Genomic DNA, 27016 nt, shown 5'->3' with positions numbered 1-27016 from the left:
CATGATCCCTCGCCATTGACTATACTGGCTAGTGCTGATGGGAGTTGTAGTCCTAAACATATGGAGAGCCAAAAGGTTGCAGATCCCTGCTCCATGGTAAAAGCATACACGTTTCACAGGAACAATGGACACTAGTCGGAGACAATATTCACTTCTTCAGGTGAGATAGATGTCTTCTAAAGCTCCCATTACAGAGTCCCATGTGGAGGAGATATTCAATAGGTTTCACTGCTCAATTGAAAATCCCTTGTTTTCAGGGTACTGGTTTTCTTTATCTTCTTCATACAGCTTGAAATTGTAGAGAGCTCATGGCTCAAGCAGCAAACAACATGAGCAGGTACAGGAGGAGATAAACATACAACCTATACTGGTAAGCAAGGCGCTGAAGTCAGCAGCCCTCACTATGAACTATTGTGGAAATTGAGTCTCTACAACTGAAACATGAGGTTCTGTAACTTGTAGAGGTAATAGTGTCCAAGTTCTACCACACTCTACACTCATTTATGATCTATTTATTAATGTGCAATTCAATATTTCATATAGTGCTTACATGTCATTTTCAGCCCCATTAGAGCTCTTATTGATGTAGCAAAAGGAGAAGAGAAAGGTAGAGATGTTGGATTGGTCTGGATGTGGATGGGGAGGTGGGAATGGACATACATGTCTGGTGAGAGGGAGTAGAGGACAGGGGATGTTTTCAAAGTAAAGAGGGGGAGAAAGGGAACTGTTGGATGGAGGTAAAGATGTAGAGAGTTTGTGAATTGGGAGAATTCATAGAAAATAATTATTTGTGATCCTTCCTATGTTCACATTGCGATGAATAGTTCTGGATTGGGAGTTGAAGGCATTGACCGAGCAATCAGCTTGCCAAGGAAGCCCAACTGCCGAATAGGATTTTGGAGGGGCACCATTAAAATATTATTTTGAAAAAAAGGACACATTGGTGCATTTTACAAGACATTATGTACTGACAGAAAAAAACTATGTTTCAAAGCAGAGTTCATGATCTCACAGTGCACCATGATCTGATAGTACGCATGGCTCCTCCCGCTATGAGGTGATTCACAAGCTCAAATTAGAAAGATGACAGTTCCCTCAATTAAATGTTGTGCACAACTTCCTTTCAGCAAGATGTGCAAGCCCCACTCAGAAAGATGCATAGCTCTTTTCATAGCTGGAGGGATCAATAGACATCTCAAAGCCAAGAGATAAGGATCGCCTCGAGTTGCCATCTGCCCCTGGTGAGTGTTTTATGTGGCCTTTTGGCCTGTGTTTCCTTCTTTGCACACTGTGTGCACATAGCCTCCCCGACTCGTTCACCGAGCCGTTTCCTGATCTCTCTGTTCTCCACCTCCCACCTCCCAGCCGCGCGTAATCTGATTGGGCCAGGTTGCCCCTTAAGCCACCCACCCAGGGCAGCCCCCTGCCTGGCAGCCCATCCGGTTAGGGCCCGAGGCAAAGGGAATCTCCTAAAGAAGCATCTCAAGATGATGTCTGGTGTCAGCCGGGGAAGCAGAAACCCTGCTGCCATCAACCAGCAGCGACTGACAAGGTAGTAAAGGTGCCAGCAGGGGGATTAGTCATTAATGTCCTTAACTGAAAGAGCCCACCAGCCTATTACATATCACCTCTATCGTCTGATTGGCCCAACTGTGTTTTGGTGTTGCAGGGTGCTTTCAGGGCTGAGGTCCAGCGTGCAGTCACACCTACGGCCGCCTCAAGTCACCATCTGCCCCTGGTGAGTGTTTTATGTGGCCTTTTGGCCTGTGTTTCCTTCTTTGCACACCATGTGTGCATAGCCTCCCTGACTCATTCAACAAGCCGTTCCCTGGTCTCCGTTCCCAACCTCCCGCCTCTCAGCCCATCCCTGTCATCTGATTGGCCCAACTATGTTTTGGTGTTGCAGGGTGTTTCCACGGCCGAGGTTTGGCGCGCATTTACACCTGCAGCCGTCTCGAGTCGCCATCTGCCCAGGGTGAGTGTTTTCTGTGGCCTTTTAGCCTGTTTCCTTCTTTGCATACTGCATGCACATAGCCTCCCTGCTCATTCATCGAGCCGTTTCCAGGGCTCCATTCCCCACTTCCCAGCCCGCCCCCGTCATCTGACTGGCCCAACATTTTTTTTGTTATTGAAGGGTGCTTCGAAGGGCGAGGTCCGGCACGCATTCACATCTGTGGCCGCCTCGAGTCGCCATTTGTCCCTGGTGAGTTTTTTCTGTGGCTTTTTGGCCTGTGTTTATTCTTTGTGCACTGTGTGGACATAGCCTCCCCGACTCGCTCACTGAGCCATATCCTGGTCTCTGTTCCCAACCACCCGACTCCAAGCCCTCCCCCATCATCTGATTAGGCCAGGTTGCCCCTTGAGCCACCCACCCAGGGCAGCCCCTGCGGCTACAGGCCCGAGGCAAAGAGCGGCTCCTAAAGAAGCAGCCTCAGTTGATGTCTGGTGTCAGCCAGGGAAGCAGGAACCCTGCAGCCGTCAACCAGCAGCGACTGACAAGGAATGAAAGGTGCCAGCAGGGGGGATCGATCATTAACGTCCTTAACTGAAAGAGCCCACCAGCCTATTACATATCACCTCTATCATCCAAGTTACCCCTAATATTACATTCCTGCAGCAAGTCCACCACTGTTTACGTTAATCTCATGTGACCCTTGCCTATCACTCCAAAAAACCTAGAGTCCAGGCACGTTCCATTGAACTGTTTTGCTCTGAGCTTCTAAGCCTTTTTCCCGCTATCCAGGAAAGTCAAATCTAGGTACCTCATTGAACTGTTTTGCTCTGAAATTCTAGGCCTTTTTGTATATACAAGAAGGCCAGACCTAGGTGTACTTCATTCACTGCTGGTTCCTGAAACTTAGATCTTTCCCCCCTACCCTCTGAGAAATCCACATTTGGGCAAATCAAATTCACTGCTGTTCCTGAAACTCTGGCAAAGGCCCAACCTGCTCCTCTCAGACGCCAGGATAGTTCAGCCAAAGAAAAGGACGCCCAACAGCCTACACTATAGCAGTACCCTATGCCCATATACCTGGCCCTAACTCCCAGAGGCCAGCCCGCAAACAATCCCAGACCACACCCCTCCACAGTTGCTAAGCACCAAACAATAACAAACAGAAGGACCAGTACATTCGGAACAAACACCGGAAGCTGTTGCCGGTGGGCTACAGGCCCGGCAAACAAAACAAAACATAACGGAAATGAGCACAACATTCCATAGGATGGCAACATGTCACAGAACAGAACAGGATGATGCAAAAGAAAAACAGGAGAAGGAATTAATCAAATGGAACTACATCATGCCACACCATCATCACCTGATATAATCGAGATGACAGAACACACCCCTGCAAACACAACTGAAACCAGAACAAACTCCAAGAGACCTTATCTCGCTACAGGCCACAAACCGAAACAACCTAACACCAACAACAGTGCCAGACATCTCAGCAAAACACTAGGACCGCACAGGAAGAGAACAGAAGCACCAAGTAGAAACAAAATAGAAAACAACACCCTTACACCAAAACCTAAGGACACATACATCAGCCACAACAAAACACAGAAGAGGAACTGGAAGAAATCAGGATCCCAATATGTAGTCAGCAGACTTACTCAAATGATAGAAATGACCCCACTGTACAACCAACACGACATGAGAACAACTTGTAAAACAGCCAACAAGACCACCTGGAGACAAAACCAATAACAACAACAAAACAAAAACATGCCACTACAACTGAAACATGTCTCAGAGATCTATGACGTACTCGGCGATGGCTGAATTGATATTTTATTTACCACAGTAACTTGGTTAGATGAAAACTACAAGATTACACAACACAACTGCCTGCTAGACAACTTCAAATGCGCACAGGTAAACAAAAAAGAAAAAAGAGGAGGAGGACTCGCAATTGCCTACAAGGAACACATGAAAATAAAAAAGACGACCCACTAAACATCATAAACTGCGAATCCCTACGTCCTTCGCCTGATAGTGAACTCCAAAATGAACCTCACGTTCATACTGATCTACAGACCACCAACCTACGATGCCACCTTTGTCTACACATTCATAGAAGCAATCACAAACTTAGCCATCAAGCATGAACACCTAATGACCCTCAGAGACCTCAACATACGGTTCAAACAAGAGAATGCAAATTCTGAAACAATGAAAGTACGTCAAATGGTGAAAGGAGCAACACACACAGCAGGACACACGCTCGACGCAATCTTTGCCAACAAAAATCTTATTACCATTGCACCAACAATACAGATACTCTGGAGCGACCACCTCATCATTACCTTCATAATCAAACTACCAACAAAAACACTCATACAGCCCTAAAAACTTCTCACAATCTAGAAAAGAAACTGGAAGACCATAAAAGGCAGTAACTTAATAGAACAATTGAAACTCACAAAACCACCAACCGCTACCCTGGACCGAGAAGACCTAGACGAAAAAACAGACCTCATCCAGAAATGGATCACTTAAACATAAACACTTATAAAGCATCTCTCTGGAAAAAACATTCAGACCAACGCGAAAGCAGGCAATGGCAAGATGGTTTACACCCTTCCTCAGGGCAATGAAAAAAACCAACAAGAAGATTGAATTAGAACGGAGGAAAAAGTACGATCAGACAAAAAATCAGAATACCAAAGACAAATCCGAGCATACAATAAAAACATCTGCAAAGCCAAAAAGAATTACTACGACAACCGAATCAACAAAGCCATCAACACCCAAAAAACAACTATTTAGCATCATAAATGAAATAAGGAACCCACCTGGATGTAACAACACACCGGTGCCTTCTGAAACCTTTGCAACGACCTCCCAGACCACTTCAAAAATAAAATCACTGACATACATCAGATCATCCTAAGCAGACCAATCAACCAGAACACACTGGCTACTCCACCAACATTGGAACTACATAACAAACTCTGAATATTCACCCACATATCAGTAGAGACTTTCGACAACCTGGTAAAAAATAGCAGTAAAGCTGGTACTTCCACCCCCCCCCCCCCCCCCCAGGTTGAAGGCTGCAAGCATCTTTCAGTGAAGCAATTTTCTATCTTTACTGTAGGCTTCCTGGATGTCTGCTCTCACCAATCCGCTGACCACAGGAGTGTGGGTAACTTTTCTTTCGGTACTACAGCATCTTGTTCTACCTTCTTCCCGACTGGTTGGGATAGCCTGCACTGCAGGCTGGATGGGAAAAAGCTTCTCCGAAGAGAGGTGTTGTCACTTAAAGGCTTTTGAATGGGGCTGGTATGAGTGAGCATCCTTCTGCATACCTGGCCCCACCACCACCCCCACCCTGCGCGCCACCAATCAACACCTGCCAGTTCCTGTTTTCCTCCTATGCAGTCGGACGGGGGAAGAGCATCTCCATCCACCTCACTTTTACTGGGTGTTCTTTTTCTCCTTTTTGTGGTCTCTCCTCCATGGGAGGCATATTTCTCAACTTGATTGGTCATATTTATTATCAGCATTACCTCCTCCACACATGCAGCTGTTCAGTTGATGCATTGGATGTGTTAAGCACTTATCTGCGGCCTACCCTCACAGAGCCTGTGTCAACTGTCTTGTGAACTTCCACCTGGTGAGTTCATGTCATTTCTGTGTGGGTATATAACACCCAGGTCGCTGAAAACCCACTTAGTCTCCGTGATGTATTGTATTGTAGTAGTCATTTATATAGTGCCTTTTCCCATGTGTATGGCCTCAAAGCGCTTTGTGATAGGAATGCCCACTGGGTCAAAGTCCAGGTATTGGAAAGTCCTAAGAGGACGCTTAACGTGTGTGTGCATTTGCCCAGGATTAGGATTTAGGAGGGCTGGATAGCAGCCCAAGATGTAAGGCACGTGGGCGGGTGCTGATGGAGGTCACGACAGAGCGCTACTGCAGGAGACTCGATATGTACCCAGCTAGGCTGAGATTCGTTGTAGGTCCTCGCTGTATTCTAGTGGCAGAGGTGTTGAGGCAAGTCTGGTGTTTTGGTGCGAAGCAGTTATGTGACCAGCTACACCACATTTGACATAGTCGTAGCTGCATTCTAGAGTGCATGGATGGATAGGTGTGCCTGCGGCAGATGCCCACCAAAGTGGTGTGTTTATACATACCTTAAGTTCAGATGGAGCATGTCTTTGATGCCGCCGTGTCATCCAATCTTCTGTAAAGAAGAAAAAGCCAGATAGACGTTTCCAGGCGCTATGGACCGGCTACCCTTAAATCTACAAGTGTAATAGACTAGTTGTCCTACAACATCTTCTAGGTGGGACTGACAGGCTATCATGCAAACTAGGCTAATGGGATTCTCTGAGCGCCATACACAGGCTACCTTTATAGTCTTACTACACATCTTCCACGTTCTACAAACGCTAACCAAAGCAGTCTAATGAGCACGATGTCAAGTATACCTCCATGTAACCACTGTGCGCTACAATGGCTAACGTAAGCAGTTATAAGTGCAATGGAGGGTTAACAACATATCTTCAAGCATCATGGGCAAGCTAAACATTGGAGGCATAAATGATCCAAGAGAACCACATGTGTTAACCTGAATGTGCTTTCTTCTAGTTGCAATACTAGGCTACCTGCATATTTAGGTACAACTTTATGGCTGTCCGTACAGGTATTGTAAGTGGGCTAATATCAAACTGTGAGGTCCAGTACCAAGGCCCCAGAGAATAGGCAAGCTATCCCGATGGATCTTTAAGCACAGAATTGGCAATCCTATTACATCTTCTTGGTGCAATTAACACTGTCCCCAAATGGCTTTAGGCTCATTGGGCCGGTTCTCCCTATGATCTTCAGAGTGCTGGGGACAGGACAACATCTTAAGCATCTGTGTAAATGGACATGCTAACAAAAGAGTGTAACACCATTCCACCACCCACGTCCCTTGAAATTCCATCTAGGTGCAACACCTTTCCCACCAAGTTAATGTTGCCATGTAATCCCCCTGTTTTCAGAGGGGAATTACTTCTTGGATGTTGAAGAAGGGTTTGATACCTCAAGCCACTGTGGTCTTCATAGAAAGACGAAGACTTTAAATCCTAATGGTAAATGAGATTTGGGACCTGGGTCGGTCTCCAATATGGCATTGCCTTTCGGTACAGTTGTTAAGGTCCTCATCTCAAATAGGCCCCAAAAAACGCCCACCTCCCGTTCCTGAGCTCACTCCAGACACACACATTTTCACTCCATAGGTTCATGAAGTACTTGAGAGAAGCGTTTGTGCTGCCGCAACATCCCGCATGGCAATGATCACTATAGGAACCGCAAGGTGTCCAAGAAGGTGGAGTGTAACTACCTCCATGGTCCCACTACCGTTAATGAGCATTGGCGGTTCCTAAACCGGTTACTTCGGTCCCAGAAAACCACAAAGAAGGCAAATACTCTTCCAATTCCCATAAGAGGAAACACCACCGGCCACATTCGGCACCAGCTTCGGTATTGGTAGAGCCGACTTCTAAACATAAGAAGCATAACCATAAGCACAAACACACTACTATTCAGATTTCTGATTCTGAGGTTGATCATTTCAATCCATCCAAATACTCAATGATATTGCTGCTGTGAGGAAATAGTTCTCCGATTCCGCACTTCTCTCTAGAAAAGGGTTTCCCTCAGCTTCCCAGCCCTTGGTGCTGATTTCTTTTACAAAGGAGCGAGTGCATAAACTGTTGGTGCTGAATGTGTACTGTGAGGATCTAGGAGTAAAAAACCGCCAAAGAGGTGGCATGTTGATTGGCAAAGGCTTTTATTAATAACCAAAATGGGGGTGGGAAGAATTCCTCTCCAGCCCTACTGCTAAAAGGGGAGTGCCTGCCGCACCAAACAAACTAATTAAACTGTCTGTGTCAGAATGTCCAAAGTAAAGTTTGCCTAGAAGGCCTAGAACTTAACAAAAGGTGAAAAGGGAAATGTCTCTCTGACTGCCGACCTGCAGTCTGGCTTTGCAGTTCAAAACAATAGTTCCAAAAGGGTGCAGGAAAACAAACACATTTTCCACAGTCTTTCCAGATTTATTCAAATTCGTATTTGTTCCTGTAATAGATGAAAAAGAAGAGTCTTTAGCTTTCCTAGACAGACCTGACTTCCAGGTCCTGCAATATGGAAGAATGGCCTGGTCACCTTGACCAAGCCAGTTTGAGGGTCCCAGGACCTAGTCTCAGGACCCCTCGCCTTGGCACCCTCTCCTGCCAATTAGGATACTCCATGCTGTTGGTTTCACAGTTCTCTCTCTCAACATGTGCATCCACCCAGAGCCTTGGTTTACTCTCCTACCAAGGTCTCTGAGTGTCCCATGTACAATCAGCTTCTGTATTCCTCTTACTCGAACTTCGCCAGCCTGGATCCCAGACCCCCTTCACCTGATGGTTCACAATGTTCTTCTTGTTAAGTCTCTCTTCCTTCCACAGCCTTAGTTTACTCCCCTGCCAAGGTCTGTGCGGGTCACTGATGTTTGCCCAGTTTGTATTCCCCTTTAGTTCTGGTCGGAGTATGCTTTCCTTATGTGGATCCCAGAACCCCTTCACTTGATTATGTTCTCTTCATCTGTTCTCCCCTTGACCCACAGCCTTGGTTTACTCTCCTGCTAAGGGCTGTGTGTGCCAGTTATGTTTGTACAGTTGGTGTGTCCCTTAGTTACTGCTAGGGGTACGCCTTTGTTGTATGGGTCCCAGATCCCCTCCACTAGGTTACTCTGCCTCAGTGGATATTACGTTCCTGCTTTACTTCGGGCCCCTCTTGATCTCGGGAGGATAGCTCAGGGGCAATGTGCTCGCCTTGGAAGCAAGACGACACAGAGCAACACAGGTTCGATCCCCGGGTCCGCGCTTAGAAATCTCTGGGTATTAAGCGCATTATAAATAACCTATCATATAATATCACTCTCGGGGTCTCCCCACCCATGTACCTGTAGGGTCCGGGCTATAACTCTCGGCTGTTTAAGGGTCTCCCAGGAGCTTCAGTAGCTTTCCTGGCTTCTTGGGACTTCTGCGTCCCTTCCCTTCCCTGCAGTTCTCCGGCAGTTTTGTTGCACCACAGCAGCCTCGGATACCGGTGAGTTTCCAGGATTGCCACTTGCATCGCGTACGTTCTCCGAGCGTTTCTGTGAGCGTGCTGCATTCGTGGAAAGCGTCTGCCGTTCTGCACTCTGGGTCTGCATGGGCCTTGCCGAGTTCTCGGTCCGTGCTGTACCGAAGTTAAAGATGCTATTGTTCTCTTCCCTCTCCTACTTCAACTGACAGCTGACCAATAGGAGCATCTGGGAGACTAGAATGCATGCACTTGTTTTGGCAAGTGATGAGCATTCCTTGTGGCCTCTTCCTCGTCCCAGTGGTTCCCATTGGGGATGTGCTACTATAGCACATGGAAGGAACAGGTAATGGGGAATAGGAGGGGTCTTGTGGGAAGGTGTGAGGGTCAAGCGGATATGGTTTTCTTGTGTACTGGCCACTGCTCTCAATGGGGTTCTGCCTCCCCATGAGATCCTCACGCTGGGCACCACTCTCAGGGGGACTATCGGGTAGCAACCTCACCTCCCTGGCTTCATGTAAAGGGGCTTCCCCATCTAAAGCAGTGACAGTACCTCAGGATTCGTCACAGTACCATCATACTGTTACCACTTTAGCACCCTCATTACCCAGGGTGGATATTTAACATTAGTGGTTGCCTGTTCATCTCCTATACCTTTGTATTCCAGTATCCTGCTCTCCCTCCTTCCTAACTGTTTCACTCCAGATAAAGTTCAGACGGTACTGGTTAGGAGTGTTTCCGTCTTGCCACCATCCTGAACAGGCAAGAATCACTCTAAGTACTGCAAGTTCTCCAAGAAGGTGGAGTCTAGCTCCCTTCTTTTGGAGATCAAGTCTAACTCCCTCTAGGGTCCCAGTACCACTAAATCGAAACCAGCAGTTGCTAGGTCGGACAGCACAGACAAGCGAAACACAGTTTGAAAACCTTTATTCTCAATGGTCAGGATAGTATAACGCCTAACTTGCCCTAACTCTAAGATGGGAATGTTCCCTAAAGGAAAGTAAACTAAGGGAAGTCTAAGTCTGTCAGTCCAAACCAAAATTCTGTCTGTGTCGAAACCTATGCTTGCCCTCACTTCTATAGGAAAACAGTTTTATGGGATTTGGTGAACTCAATAGTGTTCAAAGTAAAGTTAATGTGACAATGGAGCTCTTCCGTAGCCCCCTTCCCCAAGTTCAAGACACTCAGGTAATGCTCGAAGTAAAGTTAGCGTGACAATGGCTCTCTTTTGCAGCTCCCTGTCAGGTCCCAGCTTTTGATCTCACGGAGGCTGAAGAAGAACCCCACTAACCCTGACGAGGTTGTGGACTCCACAAATGTTAATGACTACTGCTGAGCTCACAGCCTTGCGGGGGAAAGGGAAAATGGATAAAATAATGAATGACAAGACTTCACTTTTGGTGCTCTTCCTTGGAACTCCAACAGAACGCTGAAGACATAACAACCAAAAGCACAAGATTAAAACATATTACTCCTTACCTCCTGCTCTCCCTCTTCCTTCTTCTGCAGAAACTTCTCCCTCTAGTTACCTGTCTGCTTCCTCTTAGAGTTAGAAGGCATCTCTGAATCTCTAAAATCTTCTCTGTTCTGTCTTCAATTCTCTGACTCTTTTTTCCTGATGGAAATTAACTAGAGGATTCTCTGATGACTTCTCTTCTCTTGTAGAAAGTGTAAGGATAGTGTCTCTGAAGAGCTTCTTTGGTTTGATCTATGTAAGGTGCTATTCACTGCTTGTGCTCCTTATTACGGTTTAGCAGATGGCTATAGTTTATTTCCATTAGTGCAGTTCAGTTCTCAACCTTGCCTTTGGTCTCTAGTGACAAATCTGTCTAAGGTGACTACTGCTTCAGTCTGTTTCTTGTTACATCTTTTTCGTGTTTGCCGCTACACTCAGCATGTGCCTTTTATAGTTTAATTTCCCTTTGTGTAATGTGCTGTCTAAATTCTTTTTAGTTTACTGCTGCCATTAATATGTCTGTCGCTCATCGCCATGCCCGAGACTTACCCTCTCACTTGTATGCTTTCAGCTCGCTAGAATGTTGCCTTTGTGAGCAAATGCGAGACTTCTCACTTGCCGGTCCTATGCTTCCAGTGAACGAACGCAGGGCTTTTCACTCACTGGTTCACAATTCTGTGGGACACACCCTATCCCCTCTCTGGTATATTCTTCAGTGATCGTGCGCTATACTTCCTTGAACATGCGCACCTTTCTAGTAATGCACCCCTCTTTTCCAAACACTGAATAGTAAATAACATTCCTCGCCGCTTCGCCTGGTTTCTTGGAAACAGCTTGGCCAGATACATAAACATACTTACATGCATTGCTAGGCCCTGTTCTCTAACCTGTGGCCTACTTAATCACGCTTACTGTGATGCAATGAAATTAAGCAGATACTGATCCCGTGCCCCCAATAAGTCGTATATCTGCTTTCCAAACTAGCTTTTGCCTAATTTTACGTTCACTTTCTTAATTTAACAGCTACATATTTACAGAAGTATATTTTACAACTCAAATTACTCGAACTGCATTTTCTTTGACCTTTAAATTGAATCTCCTCACATAACTTACCTCACATAACTTATTAAATACACTTAGCTTTGGGTTCTTTGGTAGAAAATCTTCCACTGTGCTTCTTGTCTGAGATTTTTCTGGAATTTGCCTAAATTAATCTGGAGCTTAAGACTGCTGTGACCTGCTCTGAAGGTGTCTTGAACGAAAGGCAGTTTAGAATTCCTTTTAACATTCCAAGCTTCCTTTCTTGTCTCCAGCCAATCAACTTCTAAGAACATCTTCTCCATCTTGGAAAGGGACACACTCAGCCTCCTGATATAGACTTCCGTTAAAGAAACATTGGGACTCATTATGAGTATGCCGGTCTGGTAACAATGGGGCCGGTAAGCTACCGGCACCGTTGTTACCAGACCGGCACACTCTGGGTTCTGCGGGCAAGTGCCCTCCCGCCCGCCAGGTCTGACCTGGTGAGCGGAACGGCACCCGCCCGCAGACTTTGACAGATGCACCGGCACTGTTGCACACTGTGCCGGTGCATCCGTCCTCCCCATTTCCATCGAGTCCAATGGGACTTGAATGCGAATGGGTAGTAATTTTACCTGGAAGCCGTGCCGTTTTTACCAGCACGGCTACCGTCAGGGTCCTAGTGAGGCCCATTGTTTGCTTGAAAATACACAGACGTTTTCCAGAAACATTGCTAATGTGAAAAACATCCCCCAACCTTATGCACTACCTTTCCCTTCCTGGAGTATTTTCCCTGTAGGACTCTGACACTCCCTTCCCCAAGTTCAAGGCACTCAGGTTTAGAAAGTTCCACGGGTTCTCAGGATTTACTTGGCAACTCAGATTGGCCTGACAAAAGTTCACAGTACTTTTTTCTTGTCAGAATGTACCTCTGTAACTGGTCACGACAACGCTTGATTTCCGTGTTTATCTTCGAATTTCGAGTTACCTGTGAAATTTCTTCGAGTTTCGACGAGATGGCCTCCTCATCGGCGCCACCTGCTTCTCGGTGCAGTTTAAAAAAAATGCTGCGACTGCGGGGCTAAGATGTCCATGACAGACCCACACAGGGTCTGCCTGTGGTGCCTAGGGGCAGAGCATCCGTGTTCCGAATTTGACGAATGCCTGTTGATGACGACCAACGCCTTGAGGGAGCGCAGAGGGAAGTTAGAGAGAGGTAGGCCTCAAAAATCTATTACCCCGTCCAAAGAAAAAATCTTCTGATGAGTCGAGGCCTTCGTCTCCTCGTCATAAAAAACCTAAACACTGCCGTTCTCGTTCACGAAGTGGATCGCATCATTCCACGTCTTCGAGGCATGGCAAGAAAAGGCGCCATAGGGCCCGTCCACTTCTTCATCTAGTTCACCCGAAAGGGTCGTTTGCCCCTCAAAACATAGTACCCGGCACAATGGGAGGAATTCAGCAAGAGTATGTTGAAGGTGTTCGAGAACGCGGCCTTGCCCCCTCGAAGACACCTAGAGGCGATAACCCAGACAAAAGACCTGGGAAGCACAGGAGATGTGAGACCTCGGCTGTGGAAACTCCTCGAGAGCGATCTAATCCCTCGAGTCGAGAGAAAGCCTCCTTGACGCACAAAAAGTCATCACTATCGACCCATACGGCAAAGCCGAAGAGTGCGTCGTCGACGTCCTCGGCGCCAGGATCGAAGGAGAAGCCATCAACACCTCGAGTGTCGACCTCCTTGACGCCGTACACGAAAATTCCTTCGATGCTTTCTCCGAAGACCTCGACATTGGTGTCAAAGCCATCGACGACTTCGGAGGAATCAAAGCCGTTGACAGTTTTGTGGAAGCCGTTGACATCATCATCGACGATTTCAACACTTTCAGCACCCATTATGACATTTATAGTGCCTTCTTCTACCTTTCAGAGGATTTACACACCTCAACCTCGATCAGACTTCTTCAAAACTCTTTCCTCAATCAGAAGTGGAATTTGGTAGAGCAGATCTGGGAGATCATGCTGAAGGCAACTAAAGACAGCTCATGACTAGAGTAATGGAATACACGGGATGGTCCAGACCCACACTTGTTTTAAAGCAGGATGATTTAACAGACATACTAGACAAAGGACCACAGGAAGACCCTATTGTCCCATTTCACAAAGCTCTACAGAATAGATCATCTTCCAACTGGGAAACACCTGAGGTTGTCCCAGCAGTGAATAAGAGGTTAACAGCTAAATATAGAGCATCAGCTTTGGACCCTCTATACCTTTCGAAGCATCCAACACCAGAAAGTCTGGTGATACAGGCTGCAACCTCTTCTTGCAAACAAAATGCCTATCCCACAATCCCACAAGATAGGAATGACAAAAAATACGATGACATGGCCAAGAAAGTTTTTTCGGCCAGTAGTATGGCGTAAAAATCTGCTAATGCCACATGCATGTTGGCAAGGTTTACCCGTACCCTTTGGAGTTGTCTTTCGATGGCGGCTGACCACATCCCCAAAGGGGAGGAAAGAGACAGTTTCTTGAACATTATCAAGGATGGAAAGGAAGCTATGTGCGAATTCCTCCAGACCGGTCTTGACTCTGTTGACAGCATCAGCAGAGCCATGGCGGCTAGTACAGTAATCCACAGATTTGCGTGATTGCGGAAGTCAGGATTTGCCCCAGACGTACAGTCCAGACTTCTAAACATGCCCTATGATGGCACCCATCTATTTGGGAAAAAAGCTGATGAGAGTTTGGAGAAGCTGTAAAATTCCAAGGCGGCGGCCAAATCCCTTGGAGCTGCAATAAGACAAACTCCAAACCGCCCCACAGGTGCGCCCTGGAGGGGTAGGTCCTTTCGCTATTATTCTGCATCCGGAAAAGGCAGAGGACAGCCAGCTCAAAGAGGTCAAAGATGATTCCCCTGTGGTGGACGGGGTAGAGGTACTAAGACCGCAACAGTAGGGGCTGCTTTACCCTCAGCCTCTGCGTCAGCCACTCCAGAACCTCTCTGAGGTCTTACATCACAAAACGGCAGTAGGAGGCAGGATGTTACAGCATCTGACAGAGTGGCAGGCTATTACTTCAGATGCTTGGGCATTGGAGACAGTTGTCCAAGGTTACTGCCTCAAAAGAAAAAGGAAAAAGGAGTCAAAGGCTACCCTTGTCAATGACGCTAAGGTGGTTTGTCTAAAAGGGTGCAGCGGAGCATAGGTACCGTATAACAGTATGCTCTTCCAGAAAAAAAAAAAAAAAAAAATTGGGAGACAGTTTAAGTTCAACAATTTATTAGTTCACATCCAATAAAAGAATATTTAAAGTAATGACATATGCCCTCCTGGGCACAAAAAAGTATTGTATACAGATCACAATACTTTGTACATATTTTAGTGGGTTAGTACAATTCAAGTGACTGTAATTTTATGTATTGCTACTAATAAGGCAGTACAAAAGCATGGTCGACACACAAGAAATTGAGGTGTTTCTGGTGCGGTGGATAAGTGGAAAGATCCAGCGGTTTGGAATGGTCGTGACCTGCTGGCAAGTTCACCGCACTGTCGTCAGGACTGAGGGAATTTTGGAGCACGAAGGTGCCTTGAGAAGAAAGACATGCACCTGTAATTGGTAAAACATAGGATGGGGTGTTAGATCTGGGGTTATTAGACAAAGGCAAAAAGCGCATAGGGGGACACTGCAGGAAGGACAGCCTACCTAAGGTAGTTGAAGCGTCATGACTGATTGTTGTTGAAGGTGCCGGCGGTTCAGTGCCTGGTGTGTTGATTGTAGTCCGCAAAGTGGATAGACGATCTCTGTGGTTACTGAAGAGATTCAAAAGAATTTTGTGGTTCAAGGGAACTGGCACATTGAATGTGATATGGGGAAAAGGGGGAGGGGGTTTAAAACCAAGGGATTGTGTTACCTTGCAGAATCGATCTTGAGTTCAAGTCCAAAGAAGTGGCGGGAGCCGTTGTTTATTGGCTACGTCTGGTGACTGTGAGAGTCCTGTTGAAAAGGGACATAGATGTATGTAAGGAAGGGTGCGTATAGCTAGCTGCAGAGGTAAGCGTGACTTTGTAAAAACCAAGTAATGGTGGACATACATGCTGAGAGAGGGGCCGTGCCCAATTTTGTGACAAAAATCAAAGGATGTTGATGTCTAAATTTGCTAATTCACATGGTATGGGTGATCACCCGTGACATTTTCATGGGATATACTGGTATGGGTGAATGCTAAAAGTGTATGGGCTTAGAGCATGCAGCTGGTGTAAAAAAGAACTGATAGCGCTTGTGACTCGATTGTACACGTCAAGTAATTTAACCGTGAAGGGCCATGTTGTAATTTGGTGAAATAGCCGTAGTCCCGGGAGCCAAAGGAGGACAATTAAATGCGCGGAAAGCAGGGAGTCCTAGTGCTTACCTCTCAGCGAGCTGTATCAGTAGCTTGCGTTGTTGTCTGAATGGTGCGCATGCGTGGTGGCTAAAGTATAAGAGGACATTTCTAGATTAGGCGAAACGCGATGCGCATGTGCAAAACGAGTAGAGTTGTTATGTAGAGCACGGGTAATGTTTCTGAAATGGCGGCTTCGTCGGGAATGGTCAGTACATCATGGCTCAATACGTGTACTTGGACAATCTCACAAGATGGAATATCGTTGGTTTGTCATTTTGCCAAACCGTGTGTTTCTTATAAAATGACATTTAGATGTTATTGCACACTGAAGGAATTATCATTTCGCCAAGCCATGCGTTATTTTTGAAAATACAAGCGTTTGCAGAAAATGAGAAGACATACAAAAATATACAAAAATGTTCAAAATTTAGACAGAGAATCATATAAATATATTGCTCCTTCAAAAAAGCCACAAAGTGCAAGGGTATAGGGAATAGAGACCCATTTTGTTAACAGAAACAATCATTTTAGTTGGTAGTACATGGAGAAATATTGCAGTATTAATGAATGAAGATCAGTTACAAAGAACAGAGTAGAGAAAAATAAATAAATTCATCATGGGAATATGAGGATAAAGCCCATGTTAGTGTTCATATGTTTGATGGCTGAAAGCAACAACAGGTGTTTGAGGCAGCAGTCGAGAGGGGGAGAGAGAGGGGTGCTCGATCATTTGTTGAAGAACAAGTTCCACTCAATGGATATATTTAGCCCATTCTTGGCAGGGTCGAGCCGGTAGATCCATTTTTGTTCCAGTTTTCGTAGTGCGAGATCCCTGTTGCCTCCACGAAATGGATTATTGACAGTTTGAAGCACTACCCAGAAAAGATCGTTATGGCTGTGTTTTTTCAGTTTGTAGTGAGCCACTAGAGGCTTGTCATCGACTAGATTTTTAAGGCAGGAGCGATGTTCGCAGATTCGTTGTTTTATCTCTCTCTTACATTTCCTAGTGTAAATTAGATCGCATGGACACTTAATGGCGTATACTGACCATTTTGTTTTACAGTTGGTGAAATTGAGAAAAGTCCATCTTATGCCCTTGAGGTCAATCTGTTTTATGTTGTTGGTCAGGGAACATACTGAACAGTTACCACATCTGAAATTACCTCTGACGGGAGGGAGATTCCAAAGGGTAGTTTGGGAGATTTTTTCTTTTGTCTTATCTTCGTAGGTATGCACCAGACGGTCTTTAAGGTTTCTGTTCCGTGTGAATGCAAATCTAGGTTTCATGGGTTTAAAATCCTCTGTGTGGAGTGTATCCCAATGACGAAGAATAGTTTTTTTGAGGGGATTGCTGATGGAGGTAAATGTGGTTACACATGTCATCTTGGTTTTGTCTTGTTCTTTGGGTGCTGGTGTGAGGCATCTCTCTCTGTCGGTATGTTTTGCTCTTCTGCGAGCTTGACGTATGATGTGACTCGGGTATCCACGTTCTTTAAGCCGGGTACTTAGATCATTACTTGTGGTTTTATAGTCCTCGTAGGTACTGCAGTTTCTTCTCAGTCTGAGAAACTGGCCAAATGGAAGATTTATCTTGACATCCACAGGATGAAAGCTGCTGTATTCTAGGAGGGTGTTTTTGGAGGTAGGTTTCCTGTAGAGAGTAGTAGCTAGACAATTGTTGGAAGCTTTGTAGATTTCCAAGTCTAGGAAGGGGATCCTACTGAGATTGTAGTTGATTGTGAATTTTATGCATGTGACTAGCACTGAATGCCTTCCTGCCATCTGTACGGAGAAAGAATGTCCTGATAATGACCGACAGCACAGTGGCTATGTACTACCTCAACAAGAGAGGAGTTGTAGAGTCACTACCACTGTGCAGAGAGGCAATGCAGCTCTGGTTCTGGGCAATACAAGAAGGAATCTCTCTGTCGGCAGTTCACCTAGCCGGAGAGAAGAACACGACGGCGGACGCTCTGAGCAGGCAGGGAACTAGCTCAGGAAGTCCTTCAAGAGATTTTTACCCTTTGGGGAACCCCTCAAGTGGATCTGTTCGCAACCAATGCCAACCGGAAGTGTGAACTGTCCTGCTCAAGGGAATTTCCTCAGAGAGGAGCTTTATGAGATGCATTGGTGGTGGACTGGGAATTTCCACTCCTCTACGTGTTTCCTCCAGTCCCTGTCATTCCTCACGTAATAAGGAGGTTAAGAAGGTTCACAAAATCCATTATCCTAATAGCCGCGGATTGGGCCAAGAGAATGCGGTACCCAGACCTTCTGGACATTTCCATTTGCCCTCCGATTTGTCTTCCACAAAGAGAGGATCTTCTGTCGCAAGAGGAGGGTCGGGTTCTCCATCTGGATATTAGGACTCTCAGCTTTCCTGAATGGTTTCTGAGAGTCTGAGATACAAGGATTGGGACCTCCCGGACGACATAATGACGTTTTGCTCTTGGCCAGAAGGCCAGCAACCAAATCCTTATACCGCTGCCATTGGAATACGTTCTGCACCTGGTGTAGGGATACAAATGTTGACCCTTTCTCATGCAATACACCGATAGTGTTATCTTTTCTTTTGCATTTAGCAAATCTGGGGCTCCAGATTGGTACGATCAAAGGTTACCTAGCAGCGCTTTCCATCTTCAAGCGCACTGCAGAGGAAGTTGCCTACTTTAAAATACCTCTGGTCTTACAATTCTTGAAGGGATTAACTAATGTTTATCCCCCAACTCCTTTTCAAGTCCCACTGTGGGATCTCAATTTGGTCTTAAACTTTCCAATGGGTGCTCCTTTTAAGCCTCTTCATTCATGCCCATTAAGACCTCTTACCCTCAAAACAGTCTTCTTAGTAGCAATAACATCTGCCCGAAGGATGAGTGAGCGACAGGCTTTATCCTGCAAGCCTCCTTACTGTCTTTCATAAAGACAGAGTGGTATTAAAGGTGAAGCCTAACTTCCTTCCCATGGTTGTTTCTGAATTTCACATCACTCAGAAAATAACTTGGCCATCCTTTTACCCTCCTCTACATCCAGGGAAAGAGGAGGAAAGACTGAACAGGCTCGATCCAAGGCATGCATTGAATTTTTACATTAGCAAATTGGCAAAACTGAGACAAACTGACCAACTGTTTGTAGGTTACACAAGTCGTAAATTGGGTCTAGCCATCACCAAACAAACCATCTCTAGGTGGATAATTTTAACAATTGCAGAATGTTACAAATTGGCCAGTAAAGACCCTCCAGAACATATAAGGGCTCATTCGACCAGGGGTGTCGCAGCTTCGTCAGCTTTGCAAAGGGGAGTTCCAATAAAGGATATTTGTGCAGCTGCCACATGGTCGCCTGCACACACCTTTACAAGATGCTACGGTCTGGATTCCTCCACTAGTCAAGAATCTATTTTTGGAAAGGCAGTACCGGACTCTGTGCATACTTAATGATTCAAATTGTACTGCCTCCTCCAAATTATATAACTGCTTTGGGAGTGTATCAAACATAAGGAATAAGTCGGAGGACACAATCCATTCGAAGAACAAGTTACTTACCCATAGTAACGTTCTTTCGACTGGATGTTCCTCCCAAGTATTCCTTATCGCCCCTCCCATCCTTCCCCGCAGTAAAACTTCCCTTGTGGTTACAGTCTACGCTCTCTCAAGGGTAGTAACCATCTAACTCAGGACAGTGCTTCGCTCTTCAAAATGGAACTGAGCAACTAGCGCTGCAGGCGCTACTTATAGCTGTGATGACGTCAACGTCAAGACGGAGGCCTCCGAGGGACATCGACTCGACAGGCATCGACGCACAGCGCCCTCTACTGAAAAAAAAATTCTGAGACAGCAAGCTGGATATTAGGAAATATCAAAGATAAGGAATACGTGGGAGGAACATCCAGTTGAAAGAACGTTACCGTGGGTAAATAACTTTTTCTTCTCAAAGAAAGTCTACTCCTCTTGACTTCCTCTTCTTCGTCACAGTACTTAGTACTTATGGAAATGAAGATGGTGTGCCTTATAACAGGAAGGTGGTTTTAGTTCTTTCACTCTTGTCTTCTCAATAAATGAGGTTAACAGCGAAGGAAAAAATTGGGTCTCATAGTAGTTTATGAGATTAAAAGGACGGGAGCTTAAGTCAGCATTGTAGTTAGAGAAAGGGGTTTGCTGACCAGTGGTTTTACATTCCCTTACTTTCCTCCGAGAGTGAGTCTTTGACGGAAGGTTTTGGGGTAGGGCAGGACATGTGTGACAATATCCTATAACAGTAGAGGGGAGGTAAGATAGATCGGGATTGTGAAGGGGATTACTATGTCTTACCTTCAGGCAACCCACTTCCATTCTTCAAGGACCCTTCATCTCATTAGTACCTCTTCTCAGACTCACCCCTAGGTCAGAATCTCAAAGTCTTGCCCTTCTCTTTATTACCTGAGGGCGGTCTTAAGCTGGTTAAATGTGAGAACGCCCTTAGATTCGCACAGTACCGACAAACCAAAAACAGGGAAATTCTTCTTAAGATTTCACATAAGAGGACGGACCACAGACCACATTTGGCACCAGTTTCAGTATCAAGAGTGTGATCTTCTAGTCATAAGCATAAACGTAAGCACAAATCCATTCTTCACATCATAAGAGTGTGCATAATTCTCTTCTAGAACGTATTCCCTTTTCTGATACCGAGCATGATCATTTTGCTCCATCCAAATACTTCACTGTATGACCTCAGGAACTTTTTGGCACTCTTGTGCATGAGGAGAGTTCTCCCATTACTCAATTCCCATCAGAACAGGGTTTTCCCTCTCTTTCCCAGCCTTCAGTACCGATTTTTCTTACAAACGTTCAGGTGCCTAAACCAGTGGTTTAGAATGTGTAACATAAGAAAAACATTTTAGAAAACCAAACAGCACACAACACAATACAACTGTTAATTACTTACAGAAACACAAAAGAAAATACGAAAAAACTCCCCCCACCCCCCGTCAAGCCAGAGCCGGCTTCCTTGTATCCTCAGTCGGGGCACCGTCAGGTGGAGCATTGTCCGTAGGCCCATCTTCCGAATTCTCAGATTCGTCCAAACCCTGATGTGGGTTGGTCATAGAGGCCACCAATTGTCGCCAGGCCAGCAAGGGCCCTATCTCCACCTCGCCCCCTCTAGTGACCGCTTCAAACCATACCACGGATTCCGCCTCCGCCCACCTCACGAGGTCCGCCCACCATAGTTCCACTCTCGGCCTGCTGGCCGATTTCCAGTTCATGGCAATCCTGCGTTTGGCCAGAACATATGCCAGGTCCCTCATCTTGCTCAGGTGCCTAAAGTGTCTGGGCCTGGGGAAGATCCTAAGCATACACGACCAGGCCGATCTCACGTCCAACACCACTCCCCCACCTGCGAGCTTCATCTTGACCTCCTCCCAAAATCTATACACTTCCGGGCAGGCCCAGAACATGTGTAGCAACCCTGCGTCCACCTCCCCACACCTGGGGCATTTTTGAGTGATCGAGCCTCCAAACCGTGCGATCTTCTGGGGAGTCAGGTAGGCCCTGTGAGTAATGTAGAACTGGAGTTGTTGGAGCCGTGCATTTCGGGACACCTTTTTATGATACCCCAGGACCCTCTTCCACTGACCCTCCGTCATGAGTCCACCCATCTCCTCCTCCCATTCATGCCTCAGTTGGGGCAACTCTTTCCCAGCCTTCGCTCTGAGGAGTTCGTATATCCGTGATATTTCATGCCCGCCCTCTGAGACATCATACATAGTTTCAAGGGTGGCATCAGGGTCATTTGCCAGTGCCGTCACCGGCCATCTCTCTCTTACTCGTTTCACTAGCCTGGCATAGGTGATGTACTGGCCTCTGTGCACCCCCGTCTCATCCTGCAACTTTTGGAAGTCCAACGACTCCCCCTCCCGCCATATGTCCCCGAGCGTGGCCAGGCCCACCGGCTCCCAGTGCCTACGGATAGACTGAAACAGTTGGGAGTCGTTTTCGCACAGGGCCACCAGCGGGACCTGCCAAGATAGCGGTTCTGACTCCCCCATCAATTTCCACGTTCTGTGCCAGACCTCCCATCCCAACCTCAATAGCCGCCCTCTTCCCGTCAGTTTATTCCTTTGTAGCCACACCACCTCTCTCAGGAAGAATGGGGCCGCATCCTCCCGCAGCAACCTAGATTCCGCCGAATCTTCATCAGACAACCACCTGGCCACATACAACAGCTGCCCCGCCAGATAATATAGTTCGAAGTTGGGCAAGCCTATACCCCCCTTCTCGTGCGGGTTCTGGAGCTTCCACAGGGCCACCCTATTCCTGGAGTTACCCCACACGAAGCCCCTACACATACTATGAAGTCGCACAAATAGGCTCTTAGGGATCAAATACGGGACGTTCACGAAGAAATGCAGGAGTCTGGGAAGGACCACCATTTTCAGCAAAGCCGCCCTCCCCATCATGGACAGGGGCAATCTGGACCAGAATGCCATGCTGTTCCTGACCCCCTCTATGGCTCTCTCTGTGTTATGCTTGTGTACCGCCTCAGTCCGGTGGTAAATATTTACCCCCAGGTACCTAAACGTGTCGGTCCGCCATGGTATTGGCAACACAGGCAGCCTCTCCAGCGGGACGTCCCTGTACCCGCCCAGAGGGAACAGGCTAGACTTCCTGGGGTTCACTGATATGCCCGAGAGGACAGCGTAATGATCCAGTACCTCCAGTACGTACTGCAGGTTCTCCTCCGGGTAGCGTAAGTAAAGCAGCATATCGTCCGCATAGAGAGATATTAAGTGGCTGCCGCTGGCGGTGTTAATGCCCACCTCTCCGTATTGTTGCCGCAGGCATATCGCCAGTGGCTCCAGCGCGAGTATATATAACATGGGTGACCAAGGGCATTCCTGCCTGGTCCCCCTGCTGAGTTGCCAGGCATCCGAGACTGTGGCCCCTGTCTTGACCCTCGCCACCGGGCTGCTATATAACAACTGGACCCATCTGATATACCCAGGGCCCACGCCGTATCCCTGCAGGGCCGCTTTCAGCCAAGGCCATCTCACTGAATCGAAGGCCTTGACCGCATCCAGCGACACTACCGCCATCTCGCCCATGTCGTCCTTAGTATGGTCGATAACATGGTGCAGCCTCCTATGGTTATCACTGATATTCCTGCCTGGGACATATCCCGTTTGATCCGGGTGGATCAGCTTGCCGATCACCTTCTTCAACCTGTTGGCCAGCATCGCCGTGAGTATTTTGCTGTCCTGGTTTAGCATGGACAGAGGTCTATAAGATCCACACTCAACAGCCGGCTTGCCTGGTTTCAGTAATGGGACAATCATGGCCTCACGGAGGGACAACGGGAGTTCTCCCTGTTCGTATGCCTCGTTAAACAAGGCCAGCAGTGGCTGGAGCAGCTCCTGCACGTACACCTTGTAAAACTCACTAGGCAGTCCATCCGTTCCAGGTGCCTTACACGTGGGGAGGCCCCGGATCACCACCTCCAGCTCGTCTGAAGTGATAGGGGCGTCCAGTTCCTCCCGCTCCAGGTCGTCTAGGGTGGGCAGACCAATGTCTTCCAGTGTGTTCAGGATGTCCTGACTCCTGTCCTCCCCAGTGACCTCATACAAACGTTTGTAGAACCTGAGGAATTCCTCGTTCACCCCATCCTGAGTGTTGCGAAGACAACCGTCCTCACCACAGATCTCATGGATAACCACCCGGGGGGACTCGCTCTTGTACAGCCAGGCCAGCAGTCTGCCTGGCTTGTCGCCCCCCGCGTGCAGCCTCTCGGTGTATTTCCTATGGTTCAATCTGCATAGTCGATGCCAAAGAGCACTGCACGCCACCTGAAGGTCCCTCGCTCTAGTCTTGTCTTCCTGAGTGGCGTTCTCGAGACGAGCTAGGCTCTCCGTGTAACATAAGACTGTTAACACACTTTTTAGCACCTTCATTAGCATGGACTGATTTACCAATTTTGGTGGCCGCTTCTACATCCCCTCTGGCTTCTTTAAAGGAAGAGGTAGTTCTGGAGCCTTCTATGCCATCTTCAGATTCCCTTGACTCAATAACGTTTGCCCTAATGCACTCTGTTATGTCAGATGGGTTCTTGGATGTTTTGGCCAACAAGCTTTCTAATAGATATTTACCATTAGAACATTTGGTCCCTGTTCCTTCTCTAGGACCTACCGAGTTACCAGTCGACCCTCCGCCTCAAAAGGTATCCAGAGTTGATGAAGTGTGTTTTTCCATGGATGAGGGGGCGAGGCACCTATTCGTTTCTCAGAGCAGTTCCATTTGGTAATGTCAATGACTATGCAGGCATGAGATGTGTTACCTCCTGAGAAGCCCGCCTCTTTAGTCTTTTTTTGTTAAGGCTTTCTCCTTCCTCATCCTCAGATAAACTTCTTTTAGCAATTGAGAATGTATCAATGAAACAGGCAATACGCCATTAGTCAAAGTCTCACTCAAAACGTATTGTTTCCAAATGTTTGGACTCTAAATGTAAAACTCCTCTTGGTGAGCCTTTGATCATCATGGGGATCTTACACGGTCAGTGGTTGTCCCTGCAGCCCTTCGCAAGGGCCCTATTCAGAATGTGACTTCTGTCCTATACAAAGATTCCAAGCTGTGGGACTGTTGGGGCAAAAAGTTTGATCAGAATGCCACTCCTCCATGAGGGAGATTGAAGCAGCATCTGTTCTGGCTGGATACATTTTGTAAAACTGGGAAGCTTTGGAAAAGTTTGAATATTTGCTTCCTGCTGATGCCCAGGAGGAATGTTCCTTTTAGATGTCAGAAAGTAAAAAACAGCTGGGCAACACTTGCAAGTCAATAAGGACCTTACCGACCCAACATCCAGTGCTATGAATTCTTTGGTATGAGAAAGCATGCCTTCCTTAAAACCTCTTCTCTTCATACTGATATCAGGAAATAGGTGATGGATTTACCTTTTGATGGGAAAATATCTTTTTTCCCCTACCACGGATGAGGTTCTAAAAAGTTGTAAGACTAGTGTTATCACTGCAAAGTAATTAAGTGCCATTTATGTACTAGTCACGTCGAGTGTCCAACGCTTGAGCACCTTTAAAGCTTTCAAAACAAGACAATGGGCCTCATTACAACCTGTCAGGTTTGGACCGCGGTGATTCGTGACAGAGGTTCCGTGTCCGCAAGGTTGCGGAAAGACCGTCCGATTACGTGCTGTTGGTCGCGCGCACCACACGGATGCAGAAACATTGTTACCGTATACTGTTCTTTTGAACTCCTGTGGTAAACAATTTACTGCTGGGGTTTAAGCTGACACTTTAACGTTTTTCTGGGTGCAGGAAACCTTTTTTCACCTTAAAATCGTTGAATTTGCTGTGCCCACAAGGCACCTCATGGGAGACCCAGGCATGCAGACCTCAAAGATGAAAACCTCCCTCTTCAGGGACTGCAGTAATTGTGGAAAGCGGGTGATTTTCATCCGGGACCCTCACAAGTACTGCATTTACTGCCTGTATCCACATGAGATTCAGACTTGTACAATTTGCCAGACTTTCCAAGAAAACACTTGACGACTGTCATGAACCGCCGCCTGCGTCCATTCTGGACTTCGTGGTCCCTGACCCATAGAAGACTGAATTCCGTTATCCTTCCAACATGGCCGTTTGGTGCAGAACGCAGCTTGCCAGTCTTTATGCGCTACGTTCAACATTCTACAAAACAGACATGACCCGCGGCTCTGTGCATCTCAACGCTACCATTCGGAGTAGTCTGATGTGTGTTGCCGGAGTTCGCTCGGGGCTTCCTTCCGAGTCCAGTTTCCTGATTCCTTTATCCCACTTCCTTTCCTTTCCTCGAACGTACCTTCTAGCTTCTTCCTGGATCCTCGCCTGTGCTCAGGTCACGGCGTTCCATGCCTCCGAGCTCGGACATTGTTTTCTTCCTGGTTCCCGGTCCTGGACATCTGAACGCCTCCTGGTGTAGGACTGCTATCCTCACGCTGGAACCCGAAGACCAGCACACGGGTCTTTACAAATCCCGGACCGTGCAAAAGAAATCACCCAGGAAGGTCGCAAGCAAGGAAAAACAGGTGAGAAGGGGAGAGACTTTTGACAGATTGAGACGCCTAAAAAACGATACGAATACAGAGATAGAAGCCACGGTTCAAGACCTCATGCGAGGTATGCAGGAATTAACCACTGAAGTCCAGAACCTTAAGGCAGAGAATGCTGCTTTAAAGCAGCTAGTCTTGTCTCGTGACTCTGCTACTAAAGAAAGTGTCTTATTGGGAGGAGTAGTGGACAAATATGATGGCTCTTCAAAGAACCTTTGTGCCTTCCTTGATTCATGTTTGGTGCATTTCACCTTCAAGCCCTACTACTTTTCCACCCCAAGAGCCAAGGTGGGGTTTATGATCTCACACCTCACTGGTAATGCCTTGACCAGGGCAACCCCCCTAGTCAATTTGGGCGACGCCCTCCTGGATGATTATGATGGGTTCGTGGAAGCCCTAAAAGCCATGTTTGATCGTCCAGAGCTTGTTTACAGCGCTCAAGAACGAATACTTGAATTTCAACAAGGATCCCAGGATATGCTTACCTATGTGACCCGCTTTAAACAACTTGTAAAAGAGGCTGATTGGTCCCAAGAAGCCAGCTTCACCCTCTTTCGAAGAGGCCTAAATGAAGAAATAAAGGACGAGTTAGCCAGGGTAGCTCGCCCAAGCTTCTTCCAGGCCCTCATGGACCTCTCCCTACAAATCGACCTTCGTATCCAGGAAAGAAAGGCAGAGAAAAGAAAGTCTAAGTCAACATCCCAAAAGGCTGCCACAGACCATCCATACAGACCAGATCCCGCAGCTTCTCCAACCTCGGATCCAGAACCCATGCAACTGGGGGCCTTCCGTGGACCCATTACCCCACAAGAAAGGATGCGCCGGATTCACACTGGACTGTGCATGTACTGCGCCTCCGATAAACACCTTGTGAGGGAGTGCCCTATCGCTCCACCACAGCGTTCGGGAAATGCCAGCTCCCGATCCTAGATGGGCCACAGTGTCTGCTCCACATCAATTCCTTCCTTGAACTCTCCTGGACAAAACAATCTTGTGATTCTACAGGCATTCCTATCGC

The 27016-nt window shown here is 46.9% G+C and overlaps 1 protein-coding gene across 4 annotated transcripts in view; it reads left to right on the top strand.

The window, feature by feature from the left end:
* The window catches only part of LOC138520683 (large proline-rich protein BAG6-like), a 1763116-nt gene that overhangs the window by 1373364 nt on the left and 362736 nt on the right, over window positions 1-27016 (top strand). The window lies entirely within an intron of this gene.

Source organism: Ambystoma mexicanum, chromosome 13 (assembly GCF_040938575.1).
Source record: "Ambystoma mexicanum isolate Mex_15411 chromosome 13, UKY_AmexF1_1, whole genome shotgun sequence".
Classification (NCBI taxonomy): domain Eukaryota; kingdom Metazoa; phylum Chordata; class Amphibia; order Caudata; family Ambystomatidae; genus Ambystoma; species Ambystoma mexicanum.
The sequence above is the reverse complement of the archived record's forward strand: the minus strand, read 5'-3'. Positions and strand labels throughout refer to the sequence as shown.